General features: G+C 42.7%; 1 protein-coding gene and 1 long non-coding RNA gene across 3 annotated transcripts in view; one reads left to right on the forward strand and one right to left on the reverse strand.

The window, feature by feature from the left end:
• The window catches only part of LOC115074028, an 860,701-nt gene that overhangs the window by 797,162 nt on the left and 39,644 nt on the right, over positions 1–23,895 (forward strand). For both annotated transcript variants that reach the window (XR_003852172.1, XR_003852173.1), the window contains one exon: positions 23,517–23,617. This is a non-coding gene — a long non-coding RNA (uncharacterized LOC115074028). The remainder of the gene's footprint in view (positions 1–23,516; positions 23,618–23,895) is intronic.
• Positions 1–23,895, reverse strand: part of ASIC2 (acid sensing ion channel subunit 2) — a 595,603-nt gene that overhangs the window by 498,700 nt on the left and 73,008 nt on the right. The gene's annotated exons all lie outside the window — the stretch shown is intronic.

The following is a 23,895-nucleotide window of genomic DNA, read 5'->3' on the forward strand; positions in this document are numbered from 1 at the left end:
CATAAATTTGGGAGTTTGCTCTGTTGTCGCTCCCTCTTGACCTACATGAGAGTTACAGTATAAGAGAGCTCCGTCCTCTTGAAATTTTGTTGACACTTTTTTCTTTGTGGTATTTTTTGTGGTTTGCATTCTATGTCTCTGATTACCTGTTATACAACTATTGCCAGAAGAAGGGAATTAAGCTTCCTGCAAAAAAGAAAAAAAAAGATTTATGGGCTGAACGGCTCTGAGGAAATTGGCAGGAATTCTTGCATGAGATTTCTCCAGATTCTTGGTGCCAGAGGTCCAGTAAACTGTTTTGTTGGTCCTGAAGAAAACTGGATCCCTGGCAGGCCATGTCATTTTGTTTTTCTTATCAAACCACTAGCATAAGAGTTACCCAAAAAGAATGTTGTATCTGAGTTTTCCAGCCCACGCACTAGCCCCTTCTTCAGATGGCAACAGAGGTGGCCATATCCGAACAGAGGGTCCTATGGGGTGTCAGAAGCTCATTTACAACATCTCTAGATAATTCCATCTGTCCAAAAAAATATGTCCTGAACTGCCTGCGAAGGATCCAGTTTGCTCCAGGACCCATGCAGCCACTAGAAACTTCAAAATGTCGCTATTTGGTAACTTTTGGATATAGGAGGAAAAGGATAAAGGCAGAAGACTTGGAGAGGAAGGGTGGGTGGAGAAGACCACAGGAAAAGAGGCAGCGAAGGACAAAGTGCAAACACATTAAAATTAAGAACATAAGAACATGCCATACTGGGTCAGACCAAGGGTCCATCAAGCCCAGCATCCAACAGTGACCAATCCAGGCCATAAGAACCTGGCAAGTACCCCAAAAACTAAGTCTATTCCATGTTACCGTTGCTAGTAATAGCGGTGGTTATTATCTAAGTCAACTTAATTAATGGCAGGTATTTGGACTTCTCCTCCAAGAACTTATCCAATCCTTTTTTAAACCCAGCTATACTAACTGCACGAACCACATCTTCTGGCAACAAATTCCAGAGTTTAATTGTGCATTGAGTGAAAAAGAACTTTCTCTGATTAGTTTTAAATGTGCCACATGCTAACTTCATGGAGTGCCCCCTAGTCTTTCTATTATCTGAAAGAGTAAATAACCTATTCACATCTATCCGTTCTAGACCTCTCATGATTTTAAACACCTCTATCATATCCCCCCTCAGCCATCTCTTCTCCAAACTGAAAAGTCCTAACCTCTTTAGTCTTTCCTCATAGGGGAGCTTTTCCATTCCCTGTAAAAACAGTAACAGATTAAGTGTAGGAACCTGGGGCTCAAGCCTAGTAGGCAGTTCAGATAGGGGTAAGTGTAACAGGTAATGGGAGTATGGGATCCCTGTGGCTAGGGTACTGCCTGAGGCCCAATGCACTCTTAGTTCATCCCTGTGTAAAAGCAAGCCATGCTCAGCTGCTGGACCTGCAGTCCAATGATTCCACACCCATCTCCTTCATTAATCTGAGAAACATAAACTGCAACAATTTGTCTCTCCCCTCGCCCTCTCTAGACCACATCCAGCCTTCAAAACATTCCAGAATCCACTTTTATAAGCATGGGGACTGTGGGGACCGGAATGGTCGGCAGAGATAAGACAAAAAGGCTCTTACATTTGATTATTTTCTAGAGTAATTACAGCCATAAACAAAGCCTTCCCAGTTCTGGCTCAGCTCAGTGTTTTTAGCTGTACTAAAACTTGCTGTTACATTCAACATTGTGCAGGGCGGAAATTATTTCTCTGACCTTGCCATCTGTTCCAGGAGGTACAAATGCTGGCTCACTTTTCATGTGCTGAGACAGTGAAACTGGCAGCATCCAGGCTCAGCTTTGACTTTGTGCATGATGATGTCACTGATACGACATCATCATGCACAAAGTGCTCTTCCAGGCTTGTCATTGTCAATCTTCAAAGCTTTTAGGTTTCTAATCTAGAGAGTTAGAAGCTTAAATCGTCCTTGGAAAATTGACTAGGGTTGAACGCCTAAATGAGGGCACCTATGGGAGTGAAGTTAGACTACTAGATTTTTTTTCATATTCTAACATATTCTAACATTAATTTCCAGTGGTAGGCGTCTAACCTATGTGCCTAAATCTAAGTAAACAAATTGGAAACATAGAGGTAGATTTTAAAAGCCTGGCGCACGCATCAGTTGGGGTATGCAAGCTCAAGTTGGGCTTGCATGCGCCAACTGAATTTTAAAAGCCACCCGGATGCACGCGTGTCTCCCACTGCGCTTACATCTCACTTGTTTTTTCAAAAGGGGCGTGGTCTGAGTCGAGCATGGGTGCTTTGGGGCATGGCCAAGAGATGTGTGCATAAATACTTATCAGCACTCACCCAGGTCCTCTGCCACATAACTTTACTTCTGCTACAGAGGAGGTGTAAAACAGCCATTTCGGAGGGGTTTACAGGGTCCGGGGTACACTCTGAGGTGAGTGCTCCACGGACTGTCCTTTCTGAACTACCTGATGGCCACTATTCATGTACACGTTGTTCGGTCTGTAAACTCTGTCCAATACTAGTTTTGTTTTTCCCAACGCTGGTAAAATGATTTATTTAAATTCATCCACTTCCTGTGAAATGAATTGTGCTGTTTATGCTATCTGATGTCCTTGTGCTCTACTTTATGTAGGAAAAGCAAAGAGAAAGATTAGGACTCGAATAGTAGAACATTGCAGCAGGATTAGGAATAAGGTTATCAGTGCGCCATTGGTACAGCATTGGTTACAATATAGACAATGAAGTGAATGACCTTTCTTTTTTTGTTATACAAACCATTACCAGTGGACAAGGGGGTGATTTAAATAAGAGGCTAGGACAGGCTGAGCAATGTTGGATTTTTAATTTGAAGACCATTTACCCTGGTGGATTAAATGAAAATATTGATTGGTTATGGTGCATTTAAAACATATTTTGGCAATTTCTGATTGACACCTCTTCTGTGCTTTGGGTTACAATTACATTTGATTGGTAATGAATTTGCATGTGACTTATGGACCAAGATGGCGCCGTATTTGGGAAGAGGTTCCGCATACATTTGATTTGGTGATAGCATTTGGTGAGTTTCAAAAATGTTTTATTTGTATTGCGAGATGTTGTTATTGGGGTATTGGCACAGGTATTTGTAATCTGAATATATTGGGGGGGGGTTTTTTTTATTGTTTATTGTGTTTTTAGAGACAGTGCTGTCATTCTGTTAAGAGAACTATTTGAAATCCTTGGTGTTTCTGCAGAGGATTATAAAGGTTTCCAATGCTGTGGGTATGTTTTTGAAGTAAATTATATGAAGCAAAGTGTGTGAGATCTTCACAGCAATACTCTTGAGCAGCCTTTATACGCTGGGAGATGAAAGAACGTTTGCCGCTTTGTTCACAGAAGTGGTCTTCATAATTTGGAGAGTGAAATTTAGCCGCTTTCTTGATAATTTCAAATCTACAGCCACCGGGATATGGATAATTTGAACTCTGTTTGAATCTGTGAATATCTGTGACAATGAATCAAATGATGTTATTTGTTGAATAATGTTTTTGAAAGTTTGGAAATTGTATTCACCTATATTGTGGTATTTTTGTGATGGATAATATGTAATTCTACATTTTCACAGATTTTTTGTAAAATTGGTTGATATTTAAGAGATAAGTGTTTCCTCTGAAGAAGCTTTTATAAGAGAAACATGTTGGGAAAATATTTTTATAAAATTGTGATTTAATCTTCTTGCTCGGTTTGGTGCCCTATCAGGTTATAAAAGTCAACTAAGATAAATCTGAAATTTACCCTGTTGTTTCTAGAATGCTCTTCCCTGACTGCCTCTCTAGCTTCCAATTGGTCATTGATGGCTTTACATACTTGGGGATTTATTTCTTTAGAAATGCTAAGGATCTTTTTTCTAAGAACTTCGCTGGGATCCTCAGCAAAATAAAGGCGCAGCTCCAGTTGTGGGCTGACCTTCCTATTTCTTGGTTGGGCAGGGTTAATCTCCTAAAGATGAATGTTCTGCCAAAACTTTTAAATCTTTTCCAACGTGTTCCCTGTGATATTCCTTGTCAGGTTTTCTCCGACCTGCATAGCCTGATGGGGAAGTTTATCTGGAATTTTAAGTCTGCCAGAATCAAACCGAGGACTTTATGGTTGTCAAAACAACAAGGGGGTGTTGGTTTGCCTAACTTACAAATTTATTACTGGGCATCTAGGCTCTGTGGCCCAACTAATTCTTGGTGCAAGAAGGCTGATATTATTACTTGGGCCATGCTTTCTTTTTTACCTCCAGACCTCCCACAATGTCGCAGGGTTTCTAGGCAAAGTCCAATTTTGGCACATACACTGCGGGGCTGGAGGCAGATTAAAAGGTTTTTGGGGGTTAGCTGAAGAAGAGCTGTCACCCATTTCCCCTATATATGGTAACGCTCTTGTATCCGGCTGTACTTTCTCCCCAGTCTTCAAAGATTGGCAAGGGCAGGAGTTGACAACCATTGCTCATCTATAGGATGTAGATGCGGGAATGTAAGTCCCTAGCAGACGACTTTGACATTTGCCCTGATTCGCGTGCACAGTACTTCCGGCTGCGCCAAGTGCTGAATACTCACTTTGATGTTCAAAGACCTTTGCGACCCTTACCGGCATTGGAGCAGTTCATTAGCAACCCACAGACACGCATGCAGGGGATTGCTTTAATTTATTGGGGTATCCTTCTTGGGGTCCACCCCCCCCCCAATCCTTGATAGATGCTGGAATGCTGATCTTGGTCTGTCTTTGGCTCATAGAGATTGGAAAACTATTTGGGCCCTAAGCCCTAATGCGATTTGATAAATGTCCCTGTTAGGACCCTAAATCTAGGCAAATAAATTGTGAGTCTAAATTTAGGGAGCTAAAAGATTTAGGAGCCTAAATTTAGGTAAATCTTCATCTAAAAATTCTGGCTCCTATTTTATATTGTTTTAGGAGTGAAATTTTCAAAGGGGTAAAAGTAATGCCCTGTGTGTAGATATGCTATTTATAAACATCAAGAGTACATGCGTATTTTTGGTTTTGCTTGTACATTTTAAGGAAAAAAAGGGGAGGTCTCGGGCTTTCCAGGGAGGGGTTCAGAAGTACACACGATAGGCTCTGTTTCATTAGAGATCTGCATGTATACATTACCAAACTTGTTCGTAAACTTTGACCTCTGCTCATTGACTCGCACAAGTGATATCAGACTTGTTTGTTGGCTGCCATTTTTGGATGGGAAGTCTGAGTGAACTCATGGAGGTTCAAGGTGAAGTGCAGGAGGATTTAAGTGAACTGGAGAAGGACTGGGTGAACTGGTGTACTGCTGATTCCCAGTACTAATGCATACTTTATAAAATATCTGCCTCCATTTTTAATTCTGAGTGTTTATTCACGCAGTGTCACAAATATTTTGCGCATAAAATATACATGTGTATGTTTGTAAAATGAGTAAAGTATGCATTTTTTTGCACTGGAAATATATGCACATACTTTTGGAATAGAAATACACAGTATTTTGTAAACTATCCAGCTCATGCTATATGATTTATAGAATACTAGCCTTATACTCTGTGCATTGACTTATGCCCAATAATTGTATCGCTGACAGCTTTGAAAGTTGAGTTCCCTTCCCTATATATTTTATGATTGTGAGGGAGTGGCACAGAGGGTTAGTCTTGGAGCTCACTGCCCTCCAGTTCCACGAATCTGGGGGCACTGGAGCCATTGTTGGATTAGGTAGTGCAACCTGCCAAGAATCCAGTTTCCTCCAGGATCAATACAGCTACCTGAAGTCTGCACTATAGAGAGATCCTGTGATAAAACTACCTGAACAAAATTCCCAACTATATACAGAGTTTTGAAGTTCACAAATAAAATGTTAAGATATTGCACTCTTGGGTTCAGGGCTGGATTTTGTGGTGTGTGATTTGTGCGGCCACACAAGGTGCCATGCTCAAGGGAACACTGCTGACCCCTCCCTCCCATACCCTTCCATATAATGTCTACAAGCAGGAGATTCAGGCTGTGCAGGAGAAAGGATGCTTCTGCCTATGATGGTAGATGGAGGATCAGCCTGCAGGGAGGAGAAGGTGGAGAGGCAAGAAAAAGAGGGGAATGCTGTTGGTCAGAAAAGGGGAAGAGGAGATGCTGGGCACTGTGGGCAGGGGGGAGAGAGAGCAGGAGATACTGGTGACAGGCAGAGAGGGTGAGGGAGAGATGGGTCTACTGTACTGGAGAGGCTGTCTTTGCCGAAGGAGGGGGTGCTATGCCAGAGCGTCTGTCAAGGCGGGAAGGGGGACTAAAGAGCACCAATTTCAGTTTTCACACAGAGCGCCTGTTAGCCTAGAGCTGGTCCTGGTTGGATTTCATTTTGTGAGTGTGCATGCACGAACACACACATGCGCTGCTGATCCGCAGTGGGCCCCGGCAGCGGCGTTTCTGTACTTTTGACAGGCTCTTAATGGAAAGTGAAGGCAGTCAGGGACATCTTTTGCCTAAGAGACAGAATTCAGAAGCGATCGGTCTGTGCAGGCCCTTGGATTCTGTTGCTCACTTGTCAAGCATCAGCTAGACAGGCTGGAGGTCAGTCCCTGACTGAGCCGTCAGTCATCCCAAAGGAAAATGTGTTGCTAGGAAGAAGAGTCTCTTGTAGATTGTGGATATGCATTTTTTTCTGGGGGGGAGGGAGGGGGGAGGGGCTGGGTGGAAAAATTTAAGTTCATGGAGTTTGAACATTTGAGCTCTCTATTTCTCCTCTAGTCTCGCTCATAATTTTTCTGACTTAACCTTTATTTGCAACTACCTGAGAATTTCTTTCCCTTGTTAATATTCCCTCCCTGGTCACTCAGCCTAGTCATTGTCAGAACAGTCAAGGGTGCTAAATCCTGTCACTAAGCTGTAGCTGTTGAGTGATGACTGTGAGCACTGCCTCCACTGCATCCAAAGCCCTGGCTGGCTTGAGGAGCGGAAGATCCAATCCTGGAGTTGGACCTCGGGTCCTGCACTTGGCAGTGCTGTATGTTGCCACTGGGCCCCCACTGGGTGACCAAGGACTTTCGTGGTCCTCAGTTCTAATTCCACCTCTGCCACTATATCTCTGTGAAACCTTGAGTGAATCACACACCTCCCTATCTCACTTGGTGAAATATAGGGGCAGATTTTTAAAAAGTACGCGCACCCGGCGCAAACAAGAGTACGCCGGATCGGAGCGGCCTCGGAGGGAACTTTCTTTCCGGCGCCCCCCACCTTCCCTTTCCTTCCCCTAACTAACCCATCCCCCGGCCCTAACTAATTCCCCCCTACCTTTATTTCAAAAGTTACGCCTGTGGGCCGGCTGCCGGCGCGCCATGTTTTGGTCCGGGGACTGGTCCGGAGGCCGCGGCCACACCCCCGGAACGCTCCCGACACCCCCCCAGGAAAGCCCCGGGACTTGCGCGCGCCGCCAAGCCTATGCAACATAGGCTCGGCGCGCGCAGGGGGTGGAAGGGGCAGCTTTTCGGGGGTTACGCGCGTATCCCTTTGAAAATCTGCTCCATAATTTTTTCCTCTCTTCTCTGGCAGTCGCCATGAAGATCAGGCAACTGATAGTTCAAGTCAGACTTTCCATCTCAGAGATGGCTGCATATGCACTTTAAATGAATGATTTGAATGTAACTTTGGGATTCTATTTAAATTAAAGAAATTATATAAATCTAAATAATTATTTTGTTATTAATTATAAACCTTATTGAAATTAGGGCATTTTTTACAAGACAAGTTGTCACTAACTCTGTCTGTCATTATTTGGAATGTGGTAGACACTATTCAACAGGACAAACCCCAAGGATGGAATATCTGGCCCCTGTAGCCAGATAAATTGTTTCCGGCTAAGTCATTAACTAGATAAAATGTATCCAGATAAATTGAAAACATTTCAGCGGCATTCTGGACCAGAGTTAACTTAGCTGGATAACTTACCTGGCTAATTCCGATATTCAGCCAAATAAGTTATTTGGCTATTTCTAGATGTGCTTCACTGCCGACTAGGTATGTATGCCCAGATAACTTTAGGTGGGTGAGACGTTTATCTCACTAAATATTCCTAACAAATTATTCAGTTAACTTTAACTGGATGAATTGTCCATTTGCCACTTTTCTGAAGATGGACCACTAAGAGTATATGTATGCAATCAAATATAAATATATTTCTGTCTAACCCCCTTCTCATGTCCTCGCTCTGAAGGGGGGGGGGGGGGGGGGAGAGAGACATTTGGTGTGGTTCATTCCCAAGCACTGAGAAGCTTCATGTCTAGGTCCTTGGCTTGGACTCAGAAAAAAACAATTGTCCCCACGCAATTGTTTCAATGAAAATCTTTACTGGAAGGTAACTTCCTCAACAGAAGTGATATGACAGACTGTGCACTGAGGGGGTAATTTTCAAAAGGAGTTACACATGTAAATGTAACTACTATTGTAGCAATTTTCAAAAGCCATTTACTGGAGTAAAGTGCACTTACACAAGTAAATCCTATGGACAATTCAATGGCATATATTATAGCAATTTTCAAAAGCCCACTTACTCAAGTAAAGTGCATTTACTCGAGTAAAACCCTGTTTTACTCGAGTAAATGCTTTTTAAAATCAGGCCCTGAGTGAAGTATCAGTTGTCTCCATTCACGCATCCAATAATTATTTATTTATTTATTTTATTTATTTTAAGTTTTTCTATACCGGCATTCGCGATGAGAATCGCATCATGCCGGTTTACAATTAACAAGAGGTGCAGGAACACAAAATAATAATATTTAAATGATACAAATAAACATTAACAGGTGCTGATAAGACGATTGCAGTTACAATAAAACAAGGTAATTCAGACAAACGGGATCTTCTTGTTTTCACTATTGTGGGCTCTCTTATTGGCTCAGCTTTGGGAGTTCTTACAGCCCTTAGGACCCTCTTGGTACCCGAACTCCAGTGCAGCTGCACTGCTCTCCTATAGGATAGACTCAACTCCTCTTACTTTCTATAAGTACTGTGTTGGCACAGATTCCACTTCTTCTCAATGCGCAGAACCTCCCTGGCAGCATGTTAAATTGACTGGACACGTCAGTGTGCATCTCCTTCTCCTTTGTGGAATCATGGCAGGCTAATGTGTGGACCCCAGATTCCTTCTGGCCAACCCAACTGGAACTCTTCTGCTCTAATCATAGAAGAGTTATAATTCACGTACAGTAGCTAGGTCCCTACTACTAATGTTTGCACCAGAGAGGGCTTACAATCTAAGTTGTCATCTTGGGCAAGATCACAAGGAGCATCTGTGGGAAAATTGACATTTGAACCTTGGCTTCCCTGGTTCTTAGCCCACTGCTCCAACCATTAGGGCATTGCTCCAATCCCCTCCCTTACTCCTTGAAGAGGGAGAGAGCTCACAGATCCCTCCTGCATTTTGGTCTGCAACTGATCCTTGCACACAACAGCTTCCTTGGTGCCTCTGTGGCTCCCATTCCTAAGTGAACCTTCTGGAATACTTGGGGTCACAGTGTGCCCCCACAAAAACATGCCATCAAAATTCTCACTGAAAGGGATGCTTTTTCAAATGGAACAAACCACACCTAATACTCCAAAAACCTGTCCTTGTAAGTGGGACACATTTATTAGTGGGGAATCCAAGGGGTTCTTTAAATCTATTGCTTGGGATTTTATATAAATATTTAGTATGGGGTATGGGGGAAAAAAGTACTGGATCCCTGATGACAGCCAGATGGAACAGTCAAAGGAAAGAAGACAGATCAGTTGGATCCATGGTGAGAGTCCAAAGAGGAATATGGAGAGAAGCTGTGGGTGCTGTCTTCCTCATGATAGGATATGCAGCCAAGCCCTGTGCGATGGCTCCCTGATGAGAGCCATATGGGAAGGCACATGGAGATGAGCCATGCATGATGGCTTCTAGATGAGAATTAAATGTCAATGATTACTAGCAGGACTGGGAATCATACATTACATTTACGCAGATGATATACAATTACTGTTACCCATTCCAAACACCATTGAAGAAACAATGAAACTAGCCAATATGTACCTAGAAATAATCAAACAGCTCTTAAACCAGATGGAATTGGTAATAAACATTGACAAAACTGAATTCTTACACCTTGAACATAAAAACACTCACCACACACAACCAACATTCACAATCAAAAATATTCAAACCACCGAGTTAGCAACAAAAGTTAGGGATCTAGGAGTAATAATTGACCCTAAGCTAAACATGAAACAACACATCTCACAGAAAATAAAAGAAGGTTATGCAAAACTAATGATCCTAAGAAGACTAAAACCTCTATTAACGATTAACAATTTTCGCACAGTTCTACAAGCAATGATATTCACTAGCACAGATTATTGTAACTCCCTGCTTTTAGGACTACCTCAATCTACAATTCGGCCTCTGCAAATATTGCAAAATTCCGCTGCCAGAGTTTTGACAGGCAAAAAAAAGAGTGACCATATTACAGGAACACTTGCTGAACTCCACTGGCTTCCAATTGAACAAAGAATACAATATAAAGCACTTTGTATAATCCATAAACTAATCCATGATGATAAAGCCGACTGGCTTAACAAGGCACTGCGCGTGCACATACCACAAAGAAACTTGAGATCTGCAAATAAAGCTCTACTAACTGTCCCCTCTGTCAAATCAGCACATCTCACGCAAGTAAGGGAAAGAGCACTGTCACTGGCTGGTCCCGTACTCTGGAATACCATGCCACTCGAAATAAGACTACAGACAAATCTGAAATTATTCAAAACTAATCTAAAAACCTGGCTTTTTAAACAAGCATTTTATAAAGATAAAGAAAAGGAGAAAAATAGTTGAGCGATAAGGATGCACCAAGCTAGAAGTTTTTAGTAACCTACATAAGCATATTAATGTTAAAATCAAACTGCCTAATTTGTTCCTAACAATCAGGTTTAACTTACACACCTAGTTTATTATTTTAAATTGTTACCGTACTATGATGGCACACGAGTAATTTGTAATCTATACCACCCATATTTCTCTTTATTGTGCCCTTCTGTAAACCGTTGTGATGGTATTTAACTTAACGACGGTATAGAAAACTTTTTAAATAAATAAATAAATAAATGATTAGAAATGGCAATCTTGGCAGGGGAGCATAAGAAAATGGAATGCCATTAAAAAGGTCAATGGATAGACACAGGGGCGGATTTGCCTGTCAGGGGATCGGGCATTCCCCGGTGGGTCGCTCGCTCTGGTCACGTGGTCTGCCGAGCACGGCCGCGACAGAGCCTCACTTGGCAGACCACGGAGTATCTTCTGGGCTGGTTTTGGGGGAAAATCGCTGGGCCAATCTTTACCCGGAATCCGCCCCTGGATAGACACCAAGAGAAGCTCCTTGCCCTTCTTGTCTATCCAGCAGCTTCTTATCTTCGTACCTAGCTCCACAGGAATGAGCAGAATACTCACAGGCAGAAAGCATCCTGTGCTCTCCATTTCTTTCTGCAGATGAAGCGGAGACACTATGAGGGGAATAGGTTCCCCATGCAGGGAGAAGAAAGGTTCCCTATTCTTACTGACCTTTTCTGTTATGAATAATCCTAGCAGCCCACTATGAAGATTTTGCCTTTTCCATCTCTGTCTTTTGCCAATGAATTCAAAAGTATTCTGGCTACATGCAGCATGTGTGGAAGGGAATTGCAGTGTCTCTTGTGGTTAGAAAATTAGTTTTGCTGGATCTGTTAGAAGAAAACAATCATTTTAAAGTAAGAGAATGTCTGGCTCGGGAGAGAAGCAGAGGGATACAGAGCCTGTCACCTCTAGGACTGGAGGGCTCAGGGGAGGGGCACAGGGATACAGAGTCTGTCACCTCTAGGACTGAGGGGCTCAGGGGAGAGGCACAGGGATACAGAGCCTGTCACCTCTAGGACTGGAGGGCTCAGGGGTAGGGTACAGGGATACAGAGTCTGTCACCTCTAGGACTGGAGGGCTCAGGGGAAGGGTACAGGGATACAGAGCCTGTCACCTCTAGGACTGAGGGGCTCAGGGGAGAGGCACAGGGATACAGAGCCTGTCACCTCTAGGACTGGAGAGCACAGGGGAGGGGCACAGGGATACAGAGCCTGTCACCTCTAGGACTGGAGGGCTCAGGGGAAGGGTACAGGGATACAGAGCCTGTCACCTCTAGGACTGAGGGGCTCAGGGGAGAGGCACAGGGATAAAGAGTCTGTCGCCTCTAGGACTGGAGGGCTCAGGGGAGAGGCACAGGGATAAAGAGTCTGTCGCCTCTAGGACTGGAGGGCTCAGGGGAGGGGCACAGGGATACAGAGCCTGTCACCTCTAGGACAAGAGGGCCCAGAAGATGTGTAAAAGGATACAGAGCCTGTCATGTCTAGGACTGGAAGGCTCGGAGGATGAACACAGAGATACAAGCCTGTTACTTCTAGGACTGGAAGTCTCTGGAGAGAGGCACAGGGATACAGAGCTTGTCCCCTCTAGACATGGAGGGCTCAGCAGATGGATACATGGATACAGAGCTTGTCACCTTTAGGTATGGATGTTTTATGAGATCGGTACAGGAATACAGAGTGTCCTTTCTAGGATTTGAGGTTTTGGGGAAGGGCACAGAGATAAAGGGCCTGTCACATCTAGAACTGGATGGCTCAGAGGATGGGCACATGGATACAGAGCTTGCTACCTCTACGGTTTGAGGGCTTGTTAGATCATGACCCAGTTGGTGAGTATGCACCAATCAGATTCATTGTGCATAATACAAGTGGCAATACCTTCCAAGAATGAATCTGTGAATCTGGAAGAGGTGCCAGAGCAAATTGACAAAATAAATAATAGTACATCATGCCAGAGTTCTGAAGGAAGTCAAATAGTGAAATTGCCGAGCCATTCTACCTGAGAACTGGAGGGTAGCCAAATAATGCCAAAAAGGTGTGGATAATATGAAGAGGGATCTAGTGAAGTTTAAGAAATGGTCTATGGTCTGGCAGCTAAGATTTAATCCTAAATAAATACAGAATGATGCATTTAAGATGCAAAAACCCAAGGGAGATGTACTGTATAGGGGATGAAATTCTTCTAAGCATGACAGAAGAGCGGGATCTCTGGATGATTGTATCTGATTATCTTAAGGTGGCCAAATAGGCCAAAAGGTTATGGCAAAAGTCAAAATGATACTTGGCTGCATTAGCAGAGGAATGGTCAATAGAAAAAGGGAAGTGATATTCCCAGACAGATACTGGTCCCAGAGCCATATCTCACCCATAGGCTTTACACTACAGCTTCCCATAAGATTGTCACATTGGGGTAGGCAGGATTCCCTGAGAGAGAGAAGACAGATCATCCAGGCCTTTTCATTGCAGTTACTCAAGTCCCAATTAGAAGTTATTGTGTACAGGAGCCATGAGTGCTTAAGTCACTAGGAGTTAAAATGCACTGGAAGCTGAACTGGTTTCTAACAATACTTTTATTGCTTTGTTATGAAATGATGAAAATGATCTTTAAGCAGCTGTGTCTTGTTTACTTAAAAAGGTTGCAAATTAAATTTTTGATAAATTTGTGATCTCTTAGAGTCTTATTAAACTTTAAGATGGTAAAGCCAATTTTCTCTTCTTTCCTTCCCCATGGTTTAGGGCAAGGTTTTGAGCTACCTTCCCACGGAGTTACTAGTTAGATTTTTGTAGTCCCAATTTAGATAACGTCCAAATGCCAATTCACATATCTCATATCTCTCCAGTAGTTTTCTGTCAAATACTCCCTTTCTTCTCAAAGTATCAGATTGCTACTGACTGTATTCTTCTTTTCCCAGGATCTTCAGCAGATTCCAGTGGGTTCCTTGAAAGGGGTCATGATGATTCCTTTCTCCCCTCTCTCCTATTGCTCCCCTGGATGCAGATGATCCCAAGTTCCTTCTCAGCGAAGGGGCTTCTCCCTTTGTATGTCAAAACAAAAGGCTGAGCCCCTAGCTAATGGGAACCCAGAAAAAGTAAAATGAAAATCCTTTTACAGAACAGAGGGGAAAACTACATGAGGCCAGGAAGGTGGAAAACAACTCCTAGCTCAGAAAAAAACAAGTGTTATCAAAAGTGAATTTTCAAAATAAAAGAAGGCTCTGAAACTCCACATTCTTCCCAGATCTCATCATTGAGAGCCCCAGAGGCCTTTCCCTTTTACACAAACAAAACAAGGAATCCCAGGCCTGGATTTGTCAATAGGCACTCTGGGCCTGTACCTAGGGAGGCAAAAATCTGGGGATGGAGGGGGGGGGGGGGGGGGCAGGGCAGCAAGCTGGTTGAAAATTTATTGCCTTCCAGCTGTGCTACATCTCACCCAGCAGAGAATAGCCCTCTGCTTCCTGATTCAGCCCCTCCCTTCCCAGGCATCATGCAGGGAACAAAATGGGAGGGGGTGAGCCTGGAGCATAGAAGAGCAAAAGGGGATCATTTTGGTAAGATTAGGAAGGGATGAATGGGGATCATTGAGGGTGAAAGAGAGGCTGAAGAATGAGAGTGGATCAGATGGAGAAAGGGCGCAGTGTTTGTGTGTGTGTGTGTGTGAGAGAGAAGGGGTTGATTGTGCTGTGTGTGTGCCGGATTGAGAGATTAGAGAGGAGTTTTAAGGGGAACAGGACCAGAGCATAGTAGGGATACCTCCCACTGCAATTCAGGTGCTCTCTCCCTTGATCTCAGATTCTATCCCCCAAATCCTAGAACTTCCCTTCTTTCCTCTCCCCTCTCTCCAGATTCTGGAACAAACCCCCCCCCCCCACCCCCCAACATGTCCTAATCCCTTTCCCAATCCCAGAACCTCCATCTCTCTCCCACCTTTCCTCCCATCTCAGATTCCTGATTTCCCCCTTTCCTCTACCTTCCCCATATCCAATCCTCCTCATCTTTACCTCTCTTCCCTCCCTCCATCCTCAGATCGCTTTCCTTCTCATACTCCTTCCTCCTATCCCCAGTCTTTTCACCTTCTCACCCCATTCCTCCTCCCCATCTTTCTCCTTCTCTATTGCCTATCCCAGAGATCTCATCCCTGTACTGATACTTAAGGTTGCCCATCCCAGAAATCTTATCCCTGTACTGATACTTACGCTTGACATGAGAAGGGATGCTGAGAACGTTGGACAGGAAAACAGTGAGGAAGATGAGAAAGTATCGGTTTGGTTGCAGGTACAGTGGAATGAATAGAAGGTATATGAGATGGATTTAACTGGCTGAAATGGGAGAGGAAGTGATGGTGAAATGAAGCAGGATGGGATAGAATGACCTGAGGCAGGACAGATTAGAGGGGCTAAAGGGGAAGAATGGGTTTGCATGGTTTAAGATAGTTGTCAGCCTTCATATTGAAGACAGCACATAAGGAAAACGGATGAGGAGAATATAGCAGGGGGAGGATATAGTTGGATTAAAGGAATTAGGACAGGAGCAAATGAGGTAGAAGATGAAGAAACGAGCTGAGATGGGATGCAATGGAATGACATCAGACAAGATGAATTGTGTGGGAGAGTAAGTGAGAGGATGGAACAGGGCAGGATAGGATGTGGTAGGATATATGGACTTGAGGTGGGATGAAACAGGATAGAGTGGGATATGAAGAGATGAAATGAGGTGGGATGGTACAGGGTAGATTATGAGGGTTTAGTAAGAGATGGGTTGGGGTATAGAGAGATGAGATGAGATAGGTTAGAATTCAGTGGGGTAGTATAGGATGGACTGGATACAGAGGGTGACCAAAATGATAAAGGGGATGGAACGATTCCCATATGAGAAAAGGCTAAAGAGGTTAGAACTTTTCAGTTTGGAGAAGAGATGGTTGAGGGGGAGATATGATAGAGGTGTCGATAAAATAATGAGTGGAACAGGTAAATGTTATTTATTTAAAAATATTTATTCTGCAAATCCACAGATCTTGGTGTATCACATCAATACATACATTATCTTCAACATAATAAAAAAATCTCAGTTATCCTTCCCTCACTTCTCATCTCCCCTCTTTTCATTTCACCATTTCAACATCTCTCTCCTTTCTCCTTTCTCCTTTTCCCATGCTCCCTTTCCTTACCCTTTCCCTTCCTAGCCAAGATCCCCTTTTTCTCACTCTTGGACAAAAGCAAGTCAATCAACACAAATGATCAGTAGAAAAAGCTAATATTTAGAAGTAGGCCTTAAGAATTTTTCTAAAGCAAAGCAGATCCTTTACATCCCTGATTTTATTTGAAAGATTATTCCACAAAGTCAGGCCTGCAACTCTAAACATCCATTTTCACGATTATGTTAACTGTATTTCCCTTTTAGAAGGAATTTCTAATAGAAAATTAAATGATGATTACAATAAGCATTTTGGTCGATATTGTTGTACTGCCGATGAAATACAGAATGGTATCAAGTTCCTTTGAGCTTTAAAAATCAACACTAGTGCCTTAAATTTTATTCGCCAATGCAGGGAAGCTAATACTGGCATAATATATTCTTCTCATCTTATACCAGCCACCAAATGAGCCATTGAATTCTGTATCAGTTGAAGAGTTTTCAGATATGAACTGGGAAGACCTAAAAACAACACATTACAGTAATCCAAAGTGAACAAAATTAAAACTTGAATCACCATCCTAAAATCAGGATAGTGAAGGAATGGCTTTAAATTACATTAATCAGTTGTTTACTCTTTCAAAAAGTACAAAGACTAGGGGATATTCAATAAAGTTACTAGGTGAGGTGATACATTTAAGACAAATAGGAGAAGGGCGACCAAAAAGGTGGAGGGTCTTCATCGAATGACTTATGAGGAGAGACTGAAGAATCTAAATATGTATACCCTGGAGGAAAGGAAGTACAGACTTTCAGATACTTGAAAGGTTTTAATGATCCAAAGTCATCGACAAACATTTTCCGTTGGAAAAAAATCAGCAGAACCAGGGGTCGTGATTTAAAACTCCAGGGAGGAAGACTCAGAATCAATGTCAGGAAATATTTCTTCACGGAGAGGGTTGTGGATGCCTGGAATGCCCTTCCGGAGGAAGTGGTGAGGACCAAAACTGAGAAGGATTTCAAAAGGGTGTGGGATAAACACTGTGGATCCATAAAGTCTTGAGGATGTGAATGAAATGAAATGAAGAGAAGTGGCATGGGGGTGGCTTGTAGGAATGACGGCTACTACCCTTATTCAATAAACATACACACGGTTAATGCGACTCCAACATTGCTCTATGCTTCAACGGCAAGAAGAAATGTGGGAAAAAGGATCTGCATTCATAAATAAGCATGGGAGTAGCTTGCTTGTTGTGGCAGTTACTACCCCAAACCAAATTAGCCTGATATTTCACTTTCAATGCATATCCAAGCAGTTCTCTGCTTCAATGGCAGGGGGAATGAAGAAAAGAGGATTTATATTCAAATAACCAACAAGGACTAAATTGCACAGGCTGGAAAAACAAATAAGCATGGAAGTAACTTGCTTGTTATGGTGGTTACTACCCTGAACCAATCAAGCCTGATACTTCACTTTGAATGCATATACAGCACAGCTCACTGCTTCAATGGCAGGGGGAATGAAGAAAAGGGGATTTATATTCAGACAACAACCAACAAGGACTAAATTGCACAGGCTGGGCAAACAAATAAGTGTGGAAGTAGCTTGCTTATTAGGGCGGTTAGTACCCCTAACCAATTAGGCTTGATACTTCACTTTGATGCAGCTCCAGTACTGCTCTCTACATCAATGGCAGGGGTGGAAGGAAATTAGAACCAAAAAGTTACCATTAAGGGCCCTGACCTCAGTGGTCAGAGTAACAGATAAGTAAGAGAAAAATAGGTATGAAAGCTTGCTGGGCAGACTGGATGGGCCAATTGGTCTTCTTCTGCCATCATTTCTATGTTTCTATATTTTTTTTTTTAATTCAATATACAGTATAGTTAAACTCTGGAATTTATTGCCAGAGGATGTGGTGAAAGCTGTTAGTGTAGATGGGTTTAAAAAAGGTTTGGACAAGTTCCTGGAATAAATGTCCATAAACCATTATTAAGGTAGACTTGGGGAAATCCACTGCTTATCCCTGGGATAAGCAGAAAGGAATCTATCAACCTTTTTGGATCCTGCCAGGTACTTGTGACCTGGATTGGCAACTGTTGTAAACAGGATACTGAGCTTGATGGACAGGATGGAATGTGAGGGAGGGTATGAGATGGATTAGGATACAGAGAGGTAAAAAAAGATTGGATAGGATAGTATGGATTGTAAGAGATGTGCAATTATAGTAGCCTTATTTATCCTGGAGCGAATTAGAATCAGCGAGGATAACTTTCAAACAAATGTGGCATATTCACATATATATGGCTGTGAGCAGATCTATGCAAGTATTTTTTAACCTGCGCAGTTGTAGAGGATTCAGTAGGATACAATGGGGATGGAGTGATAAACACAAACCTTCCTCCACTCTGCAATTAACCGCCTGGCAATAAGGAAGGCGGTGGAGTTGCTTGAGATGGAGGTGACAAGCCTTTAATTTTTAGAGAAAATATTTATGGATTTCAGAATCTCAACTACCCTGAACGTGAGATAAATAAATGTAGGGAAAAAAAATAACCAGCAGGCGATGGCTCTATATATCGTTCATAGCTGCTGAATCCATCAGCCTCTGCAGTATCTCATTAAACCCTCAAGAGCGGAGCAGAAATTCTAATGCAGTAATTACCCACCACGAGGTTAAATTCTGCATTGATGAGGACAAGCTGACAATGCCGGAAAGGTCAAAATTAGCATGGTCCAGACTGAGAGCCCTGAGCCTCGCGTGAGAGCTGGATTGAGGATGAATGAGAGGGTGATCTTGGCTTATAGATATCCATCGTTCATTGCTACTGCTAATGGAAACCAAGTGGATTTCAGCTGGAAGTTTTACCCAAATATCAATGATCATTGCTTATGTGTGGCACCTTTCGTCCCGACAAAATGCCAATGTGCTTTGCAGTCATAAAAGGAGGGGGAGGGAGATTTGTAAACTCCCTTTGAAATCTGTGACTGCCTGCCCCTGGAAAAGTACATGTGGGTCTGTCAAAAAATGAAAGCCCAATAGGGACTTTCCTTCCCTCCAACTCACTTCCGCTCCTTTTTGCCAGCAGGCTAAAAATAGCTGCGCTGTAACTAGCCTGGGTAGTTTCACCGCAGGGGAGGTGGGCAATTTTCCAAGTGAGATTTTTACACGGGCAAACATTTATTGAGCTGTGTAAAAATATTTGCCCTCAAAGCAGGTGATTTTCAAAGCCATTTGCCTGGCTTGGAGACTGCCCTCCTCGGCTGTGACTGAAATTACACTTGAGTTCCGTAGTGCGCGCTATTTTAGCCACCTTAAAAAAAAAAAAAAAGAAAAAAAAAAGCGGTGTTCTTGTGGATATGTTTAGGCCAAGGTAGTAAAATAGCGCATGTACATTTTGACCCCTCATCACCCACACAAATAATCGGTGAAAAATACAGGGACTATTTTTTTAATGCACGTTCTAATTTTCAGGGTCACCATGGCATGGTTTCTTTTCGAAAGCAAGCCTCAAGTACACAGCTGCGCAGATTATTTGAAAACTGTGGCCTCTCAACATGTAAATGTGCATCGTGTCCAGCCTCCAGAAAACAACGCATGGATAAGGCTGAACCGCCCCTGAAACAGAAAGAGGAAAGCCACCCTCACAATGATTCTTCAGCGTTGGGTGGAGCGATGAAGGGGAAGATAGTTGTCTCGCCTAATATTATAGGTCCATGGCAGAGTGGGGATTAGAACTGAGGCACAGGTTGCTGATGTCTCCCCAACATTCTCAGCCCCTAAATTCCTGTATTTTTCAGCCTCTGTGTGTTCAGCGGCCACAGACACAGGATTGGCACAGTCTAGTAAGCCATGTCCAATCAACAACAGCCATGGTACTGCCATGCCACGGTCAGCCAGTGACCACAGTCACTGTGAAAGTGTTACAATTTCCCCACCATGACTAAATGTAACACCACATTTCAGAACTTTCTATCCTTATCACTTTACCTTCATATACCCAGGAGAAATTTAGTTAATGAAAAAGTCCAACATTTGTATCTCATTAAAAAGCAAATGCTCATTTTCCTCTGCAGGAGATCGCTGGGGGCACGGCAGCTATCACTCCAAATGCACCGAGGGAAATTGTCAACACAGGTTTTGGCAGATGAGGGGACCTCTGTGTCACAACAGAGGAAAACTTAAAAAGGACATTTATAGGCAAAGCTGTTCCTTGATGAAGTTTTCGTTCCCTGTCTTGCTCTATCTCTGTAGTATTGAAAATCTGTGAGTTTCTCCCTCCATTCTAGTCAGCCTGTCAATCGTATAGCATGAGTGTCTGTATTATCACTAGGATGCATTATAGCTGTTTGGCTCGGTGATCCAGGATTGTCCCAGTAGCACAATTATGATTAACTTCCTAGTGAACATTCTCCGTGCTCGTCTGGGCTTTCCTAGGGGAACCTTTGGTGGTAACTTGGAATGCATATTTTTTGTGCCTGGGTCCAAATAGCTTTCCAACTCTGGCATAGATTTATAGGTCGCGTGAATGAAATTAGTGAACGTGATGAACAGCCTGAACTGGATTTCTGTGCCCAGTCAAAGCGGATCCCATTTGCATATCTGAAACTGAAGCAACCTGTATTCTGGACAAATAAAACCATTGGCTGGCTTCTGCAAGCTCTGGTCAGAGTATGAGATGTGGGCCTGTCCTCCCAATGGGAAGAATCGGGGAGCAGAGATATTCCTGCTCAGAGAAGGTGGCTGGGACCTTAGAAGAGTTGACCAGGTTTTTCAAGAGGAAGGAGTGCCGGAGGGAACTGTCCCCGGATTCCAAACTTGAGCCTGAGGAGAGGTAAGGAAGAAGAGAGGTCCTCAGATACTGCTGAGGTGAGCGTACTGAGTTCATGACTGACCAGTGAATCATCCACGGGCTCATCTAAGAGAAGGAATTGAGAGAAACAGACCATAGAAGATCTGCTGCCCAAAAAGTATTGGGAGGGCCCAGGGAGGGAGGAGTTTACCTTTATTGGGTGAATTGCAAAGTGGGTGAAAAGAGTTAGTCGTTGCTTTTTGTGCTTTATGGGCATTGTTTTACTGTACTGGAGCACTGCCGCTGGTGTCTCCAGATTCTTTGGACTTTGATTATTTTTTCCTGACCTCATTTCAGTAAAGATTTTTAGTTTTTAACAACAGTTTCAGAGTGGAGTGTGATTTTTTTGTGCCTGGATTGTTGAGCAGAGGAGCCCCAGAGCGTGAAGAAAACTCTAAGGGCCTTGAAAAAGTGAATCTTTCGCCCTCTGTGTGGGAATACCAGGAGCTCATGGGGCCTTGTATGATTTGTGATCCTCCCTGTGTGTCCTTTTGCCCAAGAGTGACTGGGATGGGGGCTATACTTGCAACTCATCTGCTGATACAGCTCTCTGCTCATTACACATCTGATTATACATCGTCTGCCAGTGAGAAGAGTCTACAGAATGCAAGGGTGTAGATGCAACCCAGTTCCAGGAGGGAGACCTTTTTGGCCAGTGCTGGTTTAGGACTTATATCCCAAAGCAATATGGGATTTGTAGCTCCCTATTCTAACCATTGAAATCCGTGCTCCAGTTCCCATAATGGATTAGGATGGGGGTTGTCCGAAATCCAGCACATGACAAAAATCTCCATCTTGGAACTGGGTAACTTGGCAGCTCTATAAGATGGAGAGGTATAACCAGTAGGAAAAAAAGGAAGTGATGATAATGCTTTTATGCATATCATTGGTGAGACTTTATCTGGCAGTATCATGACCTCTCTAGAGACTAAAGGGAGAGGATATACTACAACTTGAATGCAGACCTTAGAAGGGCGATCATAATGATGCAGAGTCTGTACCATAAGCTCTATCAGGTGAGAGGTAAGGGTCTAAATATGAATACCCTAGGACAGACAGGGGGATTTGTAGAGACATGCAAATATATCCCTATACAAAGCAGACATCTGCAGTACGGGAATCAAGTTTCCTTGCTAATATGAGATGACTTTATTTGGTTGAGGATAATGGAAACACCACCGTCAATTTCATTAAGGAAATGCCTCCCCTGCTGTTTTTACATCCTCTACAGAGCTCAGAGAGTCAGACTGCATTTTCCTGAGGTATCCCACTGGCTGCCTTTGCGGTCACTGGCACCACGTTGTACAATTACAAATTTTGTTAATCACTGGCATTGCTGGAATTTGACAGATGGAACTTACATTACCTGAATGTAATCCATTATAAAGTGACTGAAATGCAGAGTATAATTCAAATAAAAAAATAAAATAAATACATAAATTTAATCATATCAATTTCTCCTTATTTCACAAATAAAAATATAAGGCAATACCTTTTTTATTGGACTAAAATTACATTTATTCTTTTTTTTTTTTTAAGGTTTTTTTATTTTCTATTTATCGTTTTCAAAACACAAAGCTGAGGAAATGCTTGAACAGAAATGGAATACGCATTAACAGAAAATATTATGTCATTCGTTCAAATTCATGAATAGCAAAGAAAACCTTAACCCTGATGCACGATTCCATGACATGTGAGAGATCCGGATCAAATAATAAGCAAGAAATTCAACAACTGTAAGCAAAGGAAAAAGTGACATCACTCAACTCCCTAACATCTGTTTAGCAGGTTCCTTGTCTACTGCCATAATAACAGGAGCGTCAGCAGAGTGAGACCTTCCATCTTTCTTGTCGCTCAGGAAGGCGGTCAGCTGGGCTAGATTGATATTTGTAGGGGAACATCAGGAGAAAAAGAGCAACACAGTAGTAGCAAAAACAGACTTTTGCGTCTTCATAGGAACATCTGAAAACATTCTAACTTTACAGTGTAAAAAAAAAAAATTACATCTCTATATACAAAGACTGCTCATAGCAACCAGTCTCTGATGGAGTCCAATGCCGAACAAACCACCAAAGTAGAGGGCACTGCTGTTTCAGAATCTGATTGCTCCCAAAAAATAAATCAATCAGATCTAGTATTTCCAAATTCTGAGGAAAGTCCAGCTGCTGTTCACCCAGCTCCTTTTTTTGCTTAAATGGCGGAGAATAGTATGCCCTAGATATACTGTAGGCAGGACCGATTTCAGGTGGTACCTTCAAAATCTGGATTTGCATTTTCTAAGCACATCAAATTGCAAAAAACAGGAAAAAGATTTGAAAACTGCTGAGATTCAGATTACAGCATCTCACCACATTCTCCAAAGACTCCACTTTGTTATGCAGCATATTATTATCTACAAGGAGAGATGCTTTAACTTATTTAACTATCTGTACCTCATCTTCATGTAAAATATGCCTCAACTAGCTTTTGGAAGCTATACTTCCTTCATCAGGTTATTGGCATTCTGTTTTTACCTGGTGAAGGGAGAATGAGCTCCCAAAAGCTAGACAAAGCATGTATTGTGTTACTTTTTTTAGGGCTATCACCTTATTCTGTTGAATTTGTTGTTGACTTTTTATTTCCATGTAGCCCTTCTTCTACAAACTCAGTAGTTGATCGGGGTAGGGAAGAGATCTACAGGAACAGCAGGAAAAGATGCACAGAGGATCATTAACAGCAAAAATGTGAAGGTAAAGCTGGAGGATCAAGCAGGATCTATGGTATAGCAATAGCAAAGAAAACTGGACAGACTTAATGGGCCTTTCCACCTCTATTTACCTGCAAGAGTTCAGCCACAGGCACAAAATAGGGACATCTTTAGGCTTATGGTCCCCAAACATTTAGACGTAGTGAAGGGGTCTGATTCCCATGTTGGCCCTGGAGAAAACTAGGTTCTTTGTGGACTGTGGCACTTTTCATTGGACTAAAAGGTGTATTATCCAAGGGCTCTGTTGTACATGAAATTCCG

This window comes from Rhinatrema bivittatum, chromosome 12, assembly GCF_901001135.1.
Source record: "Rhinatrema bivittatum chromosome 12, aRhiBiv1.1, whole genome shotgun sequence".
Classification (NCBI taxonomy): domain Eukaryota; kingdom Metazoa; phylum Chordata; class Amphibia; order Gymnophiona; family Rhinatrematidae; genus Rhinatrema; species Rhinatrema bivittatum.